Source organism: Cygnus atratus, chromosome 6 (genome assembly GCF_013377495.2).
Source record: "Cygnus atratus isolate AKBS03 ecotype Queensland, Australia chromosome 6, CAtr_DNAZoo_HiC_assembly, whole genome shotgun sequence".
Lineage (NCBI taxonomy): Eukaryota > Metazoa > Chordata > Aves > Anseriformes > Anatidae > Cygnus > Cygnus atratus.
Window position 1 is genome coordinate 33,069,764 of NC_066367.1, and position 14,331 is coordinate 33,084,094.

Genomic DNA, 14,331 nt, shown 5'->3' on the forward strand with positions numbered 1-14,331 from the left:
ACAGTACAACTGTTTTTCAAAATTAAGATTGAAAAAAAAATAGAGAAGAAGCTGGATTCTGTGGCATTATCTTTCTTAAAGTTTTGTGTGCAAGCTGTCCAATGATTGTAGATTCACATGTGACTCACGAGGAAGACAAAACAAATTTTAGCATCATGTGTCAGGAGCCACTTGGAACAGTCACGGAGTTCGTGACCTGGATTTATTTGCTGTCCTGCAGTAAACTCTGAATGCTAGCCTTTAATGACAGCAATTGTTTATATAGAGATACTGCTTTTATTCATGTTTCCTGGTGGTATTTTGCATGTCAGTAATTGCTCCCCTGAAAAGGACCGTCCAAAAGAGTAGCAGTAATGTATTATTGAAAGGAATCAAAGCCTATAATCCCATTATTCTGTGATTCCAGTACTTCTGGACCTACTGCTCAACAATCTGTTGAACTTGGAAAAACTCAGTTTCCGCAATTTCCAGTCTACTTTGTAATTACTCTTCATAATTTGTAACAGATTATGCAGAATGTCCCACAGAGATCAGCAAACCATCTGAACTCTGTAACTCTGACAAAAATCGAGATGTGAGTCAGATGACTGTGAGTTCAGATTTCCTTTCTATTAATGGGTAGTCATTTTTCCATTCTTCGGAACCCTTATTTTAATCCCAAATCTGACATCTTTTCCCATGAAGGGAGTCAGCTATTAACCCTGGCTGGTGTTTAGACTCAATCAGCGGGAAGGAAGACCGGCAGAACTAGAAAAATGAGAAAGAATATCCAGAAAACAGGAAAAAAGTAACTTGTACAGAGTGAGAAAGAAAAAAGAACTGTGCTTTCAGAGACAAACTAGCAGCCTACTGAAGGCTATTAGTTTTGTAATTTATACTAAAACATGTTATTTCCCAAAACATTTGAAAGATCAAAAAATACAGGAGAGGAATTGTTTTGAGTTCTGTAAATGGAAACAACTGGAATTACATGAAGCTAAGAAAAGAAGGACTTAATGAGAAAACAGTAAATACAGCTGTTAGATTCCCTAGTATCAGTAAGATATGAAGAGAGTGTAGGAATTTGGAAAGTTCTTAAAAACAGCTTAAAAAAAATAATCAGCAAATACACTGTGTGGGAGAAGGTGATTCCACATTCGCAGCAGGACAGACAAGCCCTGACTGGTCTTTTCTGTGTATAACTGTTGTAAGTCTGTACATGCAAGGAACAGAACAGGAGAATGAAACAGTTTCTGACTTTTTTGAATAAGCACGTATAAATGAGTACATCTATATGCGCGTACATAAACGAGTACATATAATTTCTAGGGAAGCAAATATAAAATAAACATTTGAAATATGTTCATTGGGTTCTCTGTGGTACGTATGTAATTTTAAAACAAAAATGCCATCTAAAAGGGAAATATCCACAGGTTTCTACATTTACAGGAGTACATATTATTTGTCTAGAGTTTGCCATTAAATTAGTCTCTATTTTAGCAGCTGTTTTCATTTTTGCCGGAAGGGTTTCTGGGGGGATTTGCAGTGATAGGGAAATCTAGGAATGTTGGTATAAAATAGACAATTAAAAGTTGTGTGGGTGGTTTCAGAAGTGACTCCAGTTTTTAAGCATCTTTACAGTGAAAGGGCAACGTGGAGCTTTCCAGAAAATAGCCAAGCACCTAAGCCTATGGGCTAGAACTGTGGTCGCTTCCCAAGTTCTTTCTGAAGGAAAAGTGGTTTGAACCTTGCTTTGCACCTGCCCCAGGCATCTGCAGTTCCACTTGCTGAGCTGACAGGATAGCTCTGGTGATTCCTACACTATTGGTACCATCCTCACTCATCAACCCCAGCTTCAGCAGGCTGGTTAGATTTTACCAAAGTAAACATTTGACCTACCTGATTTGACATACTCAGCCTGCAATGTTTTTTAGGGGATAATTAATGGTAAATCACCAGTATATGCAAAAAACTTTCTTTCCTGCTAGCATCTTATACCTCATTAATCTACCTCCTGTAATATTTATATACATAAAAAGATGACATTTCTCTGAACTCTGACTCTCCTGATTGAATGCTTGCCTTTGTCACTTGTCAACAACTCTAATTCCTAGTGACTTTGAAAAGCAAGTCTTCAAACTACTAACTTTTATATTATTTAGCCAGATTTATTTAAACTGCAGGAACGTCCTAAATCACCTGCTACCCCACAAACTACATAGGCAACCCATAGATAGACACATTTTCCTGCTTGCTAAGATCTCTTGGTCTTCTACCATGTACAAACATGAGACTGCTGAGGGTCAGTGGGTGATAACCTGCAACTCTGTCGCCTCTCCCCAGCTTGGGCTGATGGAGTCTGTATCAAAAGACTCTGTCTGATGGTCTTTCTCTTGCAACAAATCACAAAAGATGTTTAGAAATTTGACGCTGAAATGATATCTCAGTTATAAATCTGGCTAGAATTCAGTTCTGCAGTTTTAGATGAAGCCACCCAATCTTTCCTTGTGTCTCATGCCTCTCAGGTATATTGCGTCTAAGGACATAAAATTGCCTATGAGAAATATATTTTAGAATGCCTAAGGAAGGAAACCAGAGAGTGGAGAGTCAGTTGAAGCCAGGGACCCAACTTGATTACGAATACGTCAAAATTCCAGAATCTCAGTCATACGAGAAAACTCAAAAGCTGGGCTGCATCTAGCAATGGGCTGTATCTCCAGGGATAACCAAGTATGTCTAAATGCTTCCTATGCATGGGAATTGGTGTGTGTCAAAGACCAGAGTGACATCAGAACTGGATTTGGAGATTCTTCCTGAATTTTGCTTGTGACTGTTGATTTTTCTATAATAATGGCAAAGAGTAAGAAAAAGAAATAAAGATACAGGCCTATTTCAGTATCTGGACAATCCACAGAATACCTGAAATCCAGGAAAAAATAAAGTTTCCCATCTTCTAGTATATTTTTCACGTAGAAATAATGTCCATTACAGTGGACAAGCTGCTGTAAGTTCATTGCATTGCTTTCCCAGATTCCTTCTGGCTGCAGTTGCTTTTATCACATTTATAAGTCCTGAATGGCCTGGGAGCTTATTACATTAGAAAGCTAAGTAAAAACTTCCACTTGATGACTGGTTTTATTGGCCATCTACAACACAGAATTTCTTCCAAAGGTGGCAGCTCCCAGCAACAGCAGAAATGATGGTTGAGGACAGAACACAGAAGGAAACTGAGTTTTTTGAATGATTTAAAGTTGGAGGACACAGACAAAGAAAAGTTTTAGAAAACTGGAAATTTCTGGATACTGTCTTGTTCTTGGAAGATGAAGTTAGACTCGTTACTTAAAGAAGAGCTCCCCCCACTTCTTGTGTCCCAATTGATACTCACCCCTGAGATTTTTCCTGTTAAAGCATCTCTTTTATCAAATAAGTAGCAATTCACTCTTTTGTGATCCAGAATAATGTGAATTTTACAGCTGCAGAAAGCAAACATAACCGATTCCAGCTTTGAATTTTGAACTGTCTATCTCACAATGTCTATATATTGCTATAGAGCAGACCTGGGTGAAATAGTGAAGATGTATTGTTATTTTCCAGCCCCCCCCCTTTTTTTTTTTAGAAAAGGAATACATTTTTGAGTAAGTAAAAACTCTCCCAGGTTCCAGCTAGAGTCCTTTCTATTCAAATGGACTGTCTGACAAAGGAATATTTTCCCTTAATGGATGGAAGCCTCTGCTTTCTGACTCCATACTGCAAGACTTCTCTTATGCTGGCATATACATAAGGTCAAATGACTTGGTGCATGTCTAGTGGCTGCATTTACCATTAAGTAGCTTATTATTTTAAGAGACCTTGTACAGAATTCTTCCTTTCTCGTAATAATTTCACTTTAAATATGTTTTTTGTCATGCATGACATGTCCTTGTTCAAGAAAAGTATCTCAGAGAAAGCAGTCTGTCTGTTAAGGTTAAGATACTTTACAGTCAGCATAATCCATTTCCATAAAGTCCACTGTATTATGCAAAAAAGTCCATAAAGTCCACTCTCTGCAAAAAAGAAATGATCCTTTTTTAAAAGATCTTCAGCCTCAGTATCGTAATAACACATAAAAATAACGAGTCTTGGGAGCCTAAGGTAAGAGATGGAAGGACAGAGAAGATGTGATATTTCTGCTAGTAAGTAGTGAAGACAATTTAAATTTGATAGAATTTATCAAATTCTTGCAAGAGCCAGTTTAGGAACTCCATTGTATTTTGTCAATTCTAAATACGCTGAGTGAATATTGACGTTGGGCTAAACTTTGCGTAGTCAAGCACCACATTCAGAAAACTGTAAAACTAAGGGTGTTTTTTCTCTTTTTGCAATGGGAATCCTTTGCATAGACTTTCAGTTTCCAGGAGCGTCCAGTAACTGCACGAGGAGACTCAGAGGTCACTGACATTCCAGGTGGATGAGCACTCCTCCAAGACTTTTGCAGTGCTTGAAAGACTGTGCCTATATTTTCTGTTGTACAAACTTGGTGGGACCACAGATCGCATAATGTCAGCATTCCAGAGAACTGCAAGCATCTAAAAGATTCTCACTGATGTCAGATGAAAATTTTCAAGCTGAAACTTTAAATCACCTTTAAGGAGATGCCATTTAGGATAACCTACAGAACTGAGTTATTATTTAGGAACTAAACTCCACAAATGCTTTCATTTAGCACCAACAACTGCAAGTATATGCTCGGTATTGTCCAGACCTTAGCCAACCTGAATGTTTTCGTTATTAATAACACCAAATAACAACATAAATATACCTCAGCTCGGTATTCATAGACCACAGGACTCTTAACCTTTCAGATTTCCAAATTAAAGCAAAGGGTACCTACCAGATCCACTTCACTAGCAGAAACCCTACATGTAAGCTCTCATATGTGGCAGTTCTCCAGTCAAGAATTCTGTCTTTTTTGACCATCTCAAAATTAACAGACAAGACCTACTGTAAATAATTTCCTGGTGCTTAAAAATATTCCAGGATTTCAGACGTGGGGTGAATTACAGTGAATCAGTACCCTACATAAAATTTCCTTTTTTTTGGGGGGCTGACAGGAAGAGTGTTCAAAGCTGTTGATCTAAATCTCACAGTTTGAGTTTGTTTCTAATAATAACAGAAGCTTCATCTATCTCCTGTTGAGTCTGTTTTGTCACAGTTCATAAACTGTTGAAAACTGTTTCCTGTTTGTGAAGTTTTAGAATCAGTTCTTTCTCGGCTTTATAAAGCAGTCCCCAGTTTAATGTTTTCTATAAATCAAATGCCTCCCACTTTCAAACTTTAATTACCAAAATAGTGACAACAGCTCCCTTTTAAGTAGATAGAAAGAAAACTAAATCTATTTTTAACACCCTGGTTTAACAGTTCCCATAAGTGAAATGTCACCTGGCTACTTGAGAGAGAAAAGATGCCAATTTCAGTGACTGCCTACGTGATCTGTTTTCTTCACCCCTGTGTGGTAATGCATTTAGCATTAGTGAAAAGTGAACTTTTAAGGTATGTTTCTGAATCTGTATATCCTTTTGAGTTTCAAATAAATAAGTTAATAAAATATTTTAAAGAAAAAAATCACTTAAGAACAACCACACATATGTACAACAGTACTACCCAGATTGTGAAATTTATAGGAAATATGACATTTCCTGTACATGTCTTTTAAAGTACTAGGCCTGATTCTGAAATCTCAAATAGCATCCTAGTTCATATTGTAAAACCAGAATCAAAATTAAGGTTTATTTGGCTCCTAGTATTTGTTTTGGATACGAACAACATCAGAAATGCAGAAACAATTAATAATGTAAGGCTGAAAACCAATCAGTTTCATGATTTTGTTTTGGCATTGATCCAGAGTCCTTGGTTACACTAGCGATAGTGCAGCAGAGATGCAATTAGATTGTCTGTATTCCAAATTCATCTCTCCAATACACTGCTTGCAACCACACCAAGGGTGCACATTAGTTTAAAAATAAGTAAATAAATTTGTACATGAGACAGTTCTATGAGGTGCAGTACTATATCACCAAATTATTGGGGCTATACTGGGGACAAAGAGGTGTGGATATATAAAAAGTTCAGCTGGGACACAGCACCGTAACAATGCCAGAATATTCGTTACAACCATTACCTTGAAATTGCTCCAGTTCACCATTCAAAATAAGACAGGTGCTGCATGGGAACTGAGGAAAGCATGAAAGAGACATCAAATCTACAGGTTGTTGTGACTTACTGAGTTAGAGGCATTCTGCACCTTGAGGAGGTTGAACTTCAGTGTAAAGGCAAAGCATTCTGCCCTGTTCAGGTCGTTTCTGTTAAGGTGAAGCAAACAGTCCTTAGAAAAGATTCCGCAGATCAGTCAGCAAATAAGAATGTAGCAGCAGCTGCGCTCAGCCAGATGAAGGCCCATCTGCTCCCTGTCACAAAGAAAGAACAGGAGGAGACACTTTGGTAGGCAGAGGAAGGGACAGGACAAATACAGAATGATGCCCCCCAGGGAACATCTTCCCAGCTTCCTAACAGTCACAGATTTAGAGGCTTCTTTGAAGTCATTACCTAATTAGCAGCAGCTAAAGGATCTCTTATCCTTGAACTATGCAGTACTTTTTTGAACCTATTTAAATTTTTGGCCTCCAGAAAATCCTGAAGATTCTACAATTTAACTTGTATTTTGCCTGGACGAGAATTTCATGTTGTTTGCTTGAAATCCACTACTAAAAATTCTACGGGTATCACAGGTTCCTTTGCTGTGGAAAACACTGAACAATTCTGCCCCATTCATGTATGTATGATTTGTGATTTCATAATCTTGCTGTATTTAATCTCTATGACCTCTTTCTCAAGTCTCTAGTCAGCTTAGTCTCTTCTCATATGATGTAATTCAAAGTCTCTGATCACTCTTACCATCATTTCCTGCTTTACTGTATCCTTTTTGAGGTAGGGGAAGAGAACTGCCAGGGGGAAACAAATCTGAGTGTACCACGGATCTGTACAGACATAGGAGTGTTTTATTTTGTTTACAGATCTTTTCTTAATAATTCCCCAAATTCTGTTCTTTTGATCACTTGAACATGAGCTGATATTTTCTGAGACTCTTCAAAATAATCTCATAATCTCATTCCTGTTTAGCAACATCAAACATCCATTTGGTTATATAGGCTGTCACTTTTCTGTGTAACTTTGCATTTATCATGCAAAGCAATATCAACACTAAATTATATCTGCTGTTCTATTTTCTTGTCACGTAGTATCACTGTATCCTGCAACATTTTGCAATCAGCTTTAGATTTTATTATCATGAGCAATTTTATATCATCTGCAGTTGTCACCTCGATATTCCTTCCCTTTTCAGATCACTTACAAACTTGCGAAAAAAGCAAGGTCACAAAACAAGGTACTGAGGGATTCCAAAGATAAATTTCCTCCACAGTGACAAATGACCCTATATTCCTAATTCTATTTTTGTTTTCTTTTTTTTTCTCTACTCCTATTTTTTAAGCCTCCTATGACAAATCCCATGACAATTTAATTTCTTTAAGTCAGTACGCATTTGGCTTAAGATTTTGTTTAAAAGTTGGCTGATACCTGAACAGATATCACCCCAATCAGAGAGATGGTTACCGACTCCTTAAAATAGCAAACAAACCTGGGAGCTTATTGTTTACCTCCAAAGAAGAGCATCATGTATAGATATTAATCTATTATACATATGCCACCTGTATATATCCTATGCATACTTCCAGCCAATCCATCAGGGACAGAAGTCAGGCTAAGCTATCCATTTCCAATTTTCAGAGTAACTACAGCACTCTCTGAAACTGGTGCCTCTGATAATTACGAAAAGAAGCTGCTTAGGCAATGTACCAGAGATAAATGCTCAGAAACTTCCTACCTTAATTCCTTTAAAACACTTGGATGAATACCATCTAGCCCTAGTACTGTTAATTTCATTAATTCAATCTAAAAACTTTTGTATTGATTTTTTTCAGTTTGAGACGATTGCTCCACAAAGATGATACTGGAATGAAAATTTCCCAAATGACTGCCTTGATAGCAAACACCAATACAAATAACCCACCCAAGTTTTCTACTGTGTCCTTACCGCCTTTGTTTTTTCTCAGTTTTACTCCATTTCTGCCTTGACCGTGTATCTGTCGCACAGTCCCTCTGGCAAATCTCCTTGAGCGGCCAGTGACTTGTTTGCTCAGTAAAATCTTTAATTCCTCCGGGTCCAATGACGTCTCTAAAATAAATCACGGTGCAATTTCAGTTTGCATTCAAATGAGAACACAGAGTATCTCTTGCACCTTGAGAAGTCATTCAAACCTGTGCAAGGTGGATGTAAAATATGACCATTCTTACTAATTACTATGAAGAGCACAAGACACTGGAGAATCAATCAGATCTATCAGATTTAGACTGTGCCTATGAATATTTTCAATTACAAGCCACTTTGCACTGAAATGCCACTGTGATCTCTGAAAAAAATCTCAATTTTCCTGCAAACACGGAGCTGCTTAATATACTTTTTGCACACATTACATACCGATTGGAAACATCTGTTTTGGTACCTAAAAGCACTGGTTTATTTCCTGTTTGATGACTTAATGCAAAGTTAATGGAAATGTTTGTACAAATACAATTTATATTTACAATGTCTGTGGTAATGGGAAGATCTGTTGGAATACTGATCAGTTTTCTGGTGACAGAACATCATATAACCTAGTTATTACATTTATGAACAAGGGACAGAAGAAAACCTTCAAAGGCGAGGGTCAAATAATAATTAATGGGTTTGGTCTTTTGTGATGGGCAGAGTTTATAATACCTTTAAAAATATGATTTTTTCATATCCATAAAAATTTGGTGGGAGGATACAGCTCAAATCTAACTGCAAAATCTTAACTGCTTTAAAAACAGGGGCTTTACCTGAATGTGGGCAAAGGACAGGAACATTTCCCATTTCCTACTCTTTCGATATTTAATCAGAGTTAAATCGAGGTTATCCTTTAGCAACCTTGAATTGTGAATGAGGAATGAAAGAGAGGGTGATTCTTCAAGATTTCAGTTTGTGATCAGAATACTAGTCGTGTTGAATATGAAAAATACAGAGCTTCAGAATTATTTTGCATTGTACTTCAAAAAAAAGTCTGAAACATAGATGAGGCCCTAAGAAAGGTGCAATCAGACAAAAAAAAGCAAGATACATTCTTGAATAAGACCACACAAGTTTTCTGATCTCCAGCATAGAGGTTGGAGTTATTTTGTGGTAAATGCATTTGTATGAGTAAAGCTGAGGGAGACCTCAGAAAGCTTTAAAAGCTTATGTTGGAAGCCTCAGGACACAGCTACTGTGCTTGACAATGAAGAGAGAAACATGCTTTTCAGGAAGGTCTTTCATTTTCTCTTTGTTTCAAACTTCAGTCAGTTTTTCCTTCTTCTTTCTCCTCTTCTTCTTTTTCATTCTATTGAAGTCACATTCAACATTATTAACACAGCACTTGGCCTACCAGCAGAGCCCACCTGGTATCTGCAAAACTAACAGCTAACGTGTGGGGTTTATAAAAGAAGGCAAGAAACCCTGCACAGAAGGTATGGAGACCTTCCAGAGTCCAAACAATAGGACTCTGAAGGAGATGCAGATCATAATGTAGGTTCTCTCTAGTTCCATCCCAAGTGCTTTATTGCTTTGTTCATCCCAGAAATATAAAGTGATGTAACACTGTGCCCATCTACCTGAAACACGCATGGGCTTTCAACCAGAACCAAGGCAGGAACATTAGAGGTAGAAGAAAGATTTCTATATAGGAACATATTTTGTATATGTATATTCTCTAATAATAGGTATTTTATAATTTTGCTATTAGGAAAGGAAAACCAAATTTTACAATGACATATACGCGTTGCAATATTGTTATACCTTGCCTCTTGTTATACTTTATACTCTTGTTATGAGTCAAATGCTGACTTGAAGCAATTCTGGAGTTAGCACTGGTAAATTCTGTGCATTTACATTTTAGGTTATCAACCGCTGCTGTTCCATAATCAGAATTTCCCAAAAATCAGTACAGAGAAGTGCAAAAGAATTGGTCTCATAATGTAAACATTCCTTAAATTGTCCCTTCAACGTCTTTTAAGGATTACTTCTGTCCTTTTGTGTTGAGTTCACAGTTAACAAGCAGAACTTCATAAATATGTGACTTTTTAACATAGACTGAGCCCTCTGCCAATCTGAGGCTGTGACACGGCCTACAATCACACAAGGGACTTTTAAAGTTATCTACTTATGGCATAGCTATACCCGTGACTTTCAGATACAAAATCAAGCGGGAGAACAGCGTCAGTAGGTGATGTATAGAACACCTCTACCAGAACATCATTTTTTCCTGTATTAATGGGACAGGCCTCAGAGTAAGATGAAAGACCTCCATGAACAAGAGGTATAGCCAAGACCCTCAATCCCAGCCTTATGCAAAGTTCCCACACACGCAACAGACTTACAGATTTATCTTCTTCGACCACCAAATGTGGCCTCCCAGGATGTGCTGCAGATGTACTTGTGGTGACACTGAGGAAGCACGTGCAGAGTTATGTGGCTGAGTGTGACAGCCCCTGGGAAGCATGTTTCCTGGCTAATCCTTGAACACGTAGGTGCCCTTCGGAGGCACCCTAAATTCCCGTGTAGCACTTCCACGTGGTTCCTCCCAGCACCCAGAGGTGGTGGGGGATTACCAGGCAGCATTCTGGAGGTGGAGAGAACTCCTGACTCAGTGATGCAAACAGGCAAGATGAGATGCCAGCATCAGGGCCCTGATTGCATTAATTGGCCCTAATGGTCCTAATCAGCCTCTCCTTGTGCTTTCACCCCCCCCCACACACACACACTCTTCTATAGGCAAAGAGTGAGCAAGCGTATGGGCGAAGATTTAACCGCGACTTTCTTGCTGAGTGTAGAACAGGCCTGAGAAAGCTAAATCTCCATAAGCGGTGACCTACTTGTTACACACTGTAATGAGGAATAAACAGGTAAATGCCAGCTTATGGCTGGGTTCTCTTAACGCTTTAATGCTGCAGGGATCTCTGCTCTGTCTTCCCTTGGCCTCTTGTCCGCTGTGCTCCGAGGAGCTGTCCTTTCCTCAGAGCATGTTCCCTGGACAGGGAGCACCCTCAGCCGTGCAGTTCTCACTTCCTTAATGGATGTGCTTGGCTTGCTCATCTCTGCCAGGTTTCTCCATTTAGCCATGTCAGACACAAACGCTGTAAAATCGCCGTAACTTCCTAACCTTGTATGCGGGATCACTTCAGCGAGCTATTAGCTAATAACTCCTACTTCTGCCTTTGGACAGGGCTCTGCTGAGAGACTTGTGTTGTTATTTTCTGGGTATGTCACTTCAGCAATAGATCACATCAAACTCAAAAGTGACTGATGAGCGTTACATCACCTCCTTTGTGTGCGCATCCGAAACCACAAGCCTCCGATGAGCGGAAAACAACTGAGGCGCGGTTCCCAGCGCCCTCCCAGCCGCTTTGCCCCCCTGTGCCAGCAGCCTGCCCACAACCTCCGCCCCTCACGGCGGACCCGTGAGGATTCCTCCCCCCGGGGCAGGAGGCAGGAGGGCGGCTGGAGGAGCGGGGACGCCCGCCAGGGGTCCCCCGCCGCCCGCAGCCGCCCCCTGACGGAGCGCCGGGCGCTGAGGGGCGGCGCGTTCCCGCCCTCCTCCTCCTCCTCCCTGCCGCCTCCCAGCCGGGCTCGCACTTTGCACACGCTCCCTTGCCGTGCCTTCAGCCTGTCATAGGCGCGGGCGGGCGTGCGCGCGCGCATTCCCCCCCCCCCCCCTCGTTTCCCTCCCCTCTCCTTAGGGCCGCGCCGCTCTCCTCCTCCTCTTCCTCCTCCTCCTCCCCCCTCTCCCTCCGCGCGCGGCACTTTGCAGACGCTCCCTGCGCCCTCCTGCAGGCGGCCCGGCCGCCCCTCAGGCCGCGGGCCCATGGGCGCCGCGCCCCGCCCGCCGCGGGGGGCTGCGCTCGGGCGAGGCGCTGAGGTGAGGTGAGGCGAGGCGGGAGGGGGGACGCCTCGCGGCTCCCCCGCCGGGGCCTTGGGGGGCGGCGGGGCTCGGCTGGGAGAGCTGGTGGGGGGGGGCGCGGGGGTCGTGGGGTGTGAGGGGGGAACGGGGGAAGATGGCCCCCGGGGGCGGCGGTGACGCCCGGTTCTTCTCCTCAGGGTGCCCGCTGCTTCTCCTCAGGGCGCCCGCTGCTCCTCGCCCGCGGCCGGTGAAGTTTGGGTCGAGGCTGGGCACATCAGCCCCTCAGAGCCGCGGTGAGGCGGGTACGTGGTATGCCCTTTATGCTGAAGGCTCGCTGCTGGGATCCGTGCCGTTGGGGTACCCGCTCCTGTTTCCCTCAACGGCTCTGCCGCCCGTCCCCGTGAAGTAGTGCGGTGGCTTTCCCCACAGCGTGACTCGCTGCCCTCGCTGCGGGCACGGAGGGTGGTTCGGTGCGAGCTCTGTACCCCTGCGAGCAGCCTCCTGTGTGGCAAACCCAGCGGGGCGGAGGGGATGGCAGCCGCCGTGCCGGCCCCGCGTCCCCCTGGGCAGCTGGCTGCAGGGGCAGCAAGGCTGCGCCTCCGCTCCCGGATCGATGGGCTGCTCGCGGCTCTTCCCAAATAGTTTTGCCGTTTCGTAAAGGACTGACGATCTCCCTTAATAGGAGGAACCGGTTAGTTCTTGCTGTTTGTTATTGGAGCCATTTTGCCTGGGGACACTCGGTCCAATTTAGTCTGAATGGGTGATTTACCTTTCTCTTTCTTCATCTCGTGTAATGACTGGGTTCTTCATGAGAAATTTTGCTTACTGTGGGACCCACGGTTCACATAGTTACTGGTGGCTGTGCCAAGCCTAATAGTCGTAAAAAATCTATCACGTTTTTTTTTCTGGTGTTTTTATTGCATATAAGGCAACTTGCAGTACTGCCTTCTGCTCTGTACCTGTACAGGAGAATATAGAGAATAGTTTAGTCTTTAGCAGAGCAGTATGTGTATTGAAAGGACTGTCTACTCACCTTAATGTAAGGTATATAGACTGTTTTCTCTTTCTCCTATGTAGAATATGGATTTATTTTCTATGAGCAAATAAGGATTAAACAATATAGGCGTCCCTTTTCTGGGTGGTAAATCCGTCTTGCTGTCTAAGAAGAAGCCAGCTTGTACAGCCTGGACTGAAAAGATGCTAAAAAACCAAGTGGCTGAATACTGAGTGTAAGAAGATCAGGCTGCTTAAGCTCCAGGAACTAAACTGCCTAAAACTCAGGAAGTGGCCAGCAACACTGAGTGCAGATCATCTAAAATCCTTAATCTGCTTCGTGATGTAGAATCTGGCAAAATAATGAGGTGCTCTGGATTCCTGAAATGATTTGGATTAACAACAATTGATCTCCAGTTTGTCATCTCCTTCCAACCAATTTCCCTTCCCTTGATTTAAACAAAAAACAAACAAAAAGTTATACCATCAACTTCTATACTTGAGGTAATATGAAGAATTTTAGTAGCACCATTCATTTCAGTCTGAATTTATTTATTTTTACAAGGTTATGTTTCTGGCATTATATTCTGCTGTCATCTAACAAGTTCACTTCGCTATTTTAATAGAACTTGCTTATTGTGCAAGTTTCCTCCCTATCTTGGCTCTCAAATTTTATTAAAATTCAGAGGTGGTTGACATTAAGTGCCCTGCACTGATGTAGTAACTTGATTATTAGCTGTGTGGTAGGTGTTTTGAAGGCTTTTGTGAACACGGCGTTCATATTTTGAGCAGGTTGAATTCTAAAGAAGATTGCCTTGGTGTTTCATGAGAGAATTTGGTTTTATTGATATGAGAAGGGACTGATAAGGGAGATAGAGCAGCAAACGTTACTTTATGGTTACTTGCTGACATTGACATAGTCTACTGAACAGATGGGGGAAAGAAATCTGATATGATAAATATCAAAAAAGCCAGGTTCTGGTAGTATTTTCATTTACGTCATGTTATTCCAAAAGTGCCTGCTGAACTCGCTTGCTTAGCCGCGTTTGGAACCAGAGCAGTGCTCCTGCAGTCACTTGGTAATGAAACGCAGGAGTAGCTGCTGAAGGAGATGAACATGCTGCACAGTGCTAATTAGCTGCGAATCTGATGAGGGGAAACTCTTCCACGAACCAAGCAGTTTTGCTATTACTGTGTCTTCAATTTAAGAAATTTCTTAAGTGGTTGGAGTGGTATAATACCATCCTTTAATCTCTGCTTTTGCAGAGTTAGTATTTACACGTCTCTGCATTTCATATACCGTAGGCACTTA

The 14,331-nt window shown here is 41.5% G+C and overlaps 1 protein-coding gene and 1 long non-coding RNA gene across 4 annotated transcripts in view; one reads left to right on the forward strand and one right to left on the reverse strand.

Moving 5' to 3' along the window:
- Window positions 1-6,372: 6,372 nt before the first annotated feature.
- Window positions 6,373-10,595, reverse strand: LOC126913359 (uncharacterized). Its single transcript, XR_007708508.1, has 3 exons — window positions 10,507-10,595; window positions 8,108-8,248; window positions 6,373-6,422 (listed from the first exon to the last, which is right to left on the reverse strand). It is a non-coding gene; the product is annotated as an uncharacterized LOC126913359 (long non-coding RNA).
- A 1,183-nt stretch (window positions 10,596-11,778) lies between these two features.
- Window positions 11,779-14,331, forward strand: part of MGAT5 (alpha-1,6-mannosylglycoprotein 6-beta-N-acetylglucosaminyltransferase) — a 119,447-nt gene continuing 116,894 nt past the window's right edge. For 2 of the 3 annotated variants that reach the window (XM_035556091.2, XM_035556093.2), the window contains exon 1: window positions 11,779-12,044. The gene's annotated coding sequence lies outside the window, so the exon portion shown is untranslated. Of the gene's footprint in view, window positions 12,050-14,331 lie in introns of all 3 variants that reach the window. The other variant, XM_035556094.2, reaches the window with a different exon arrangement.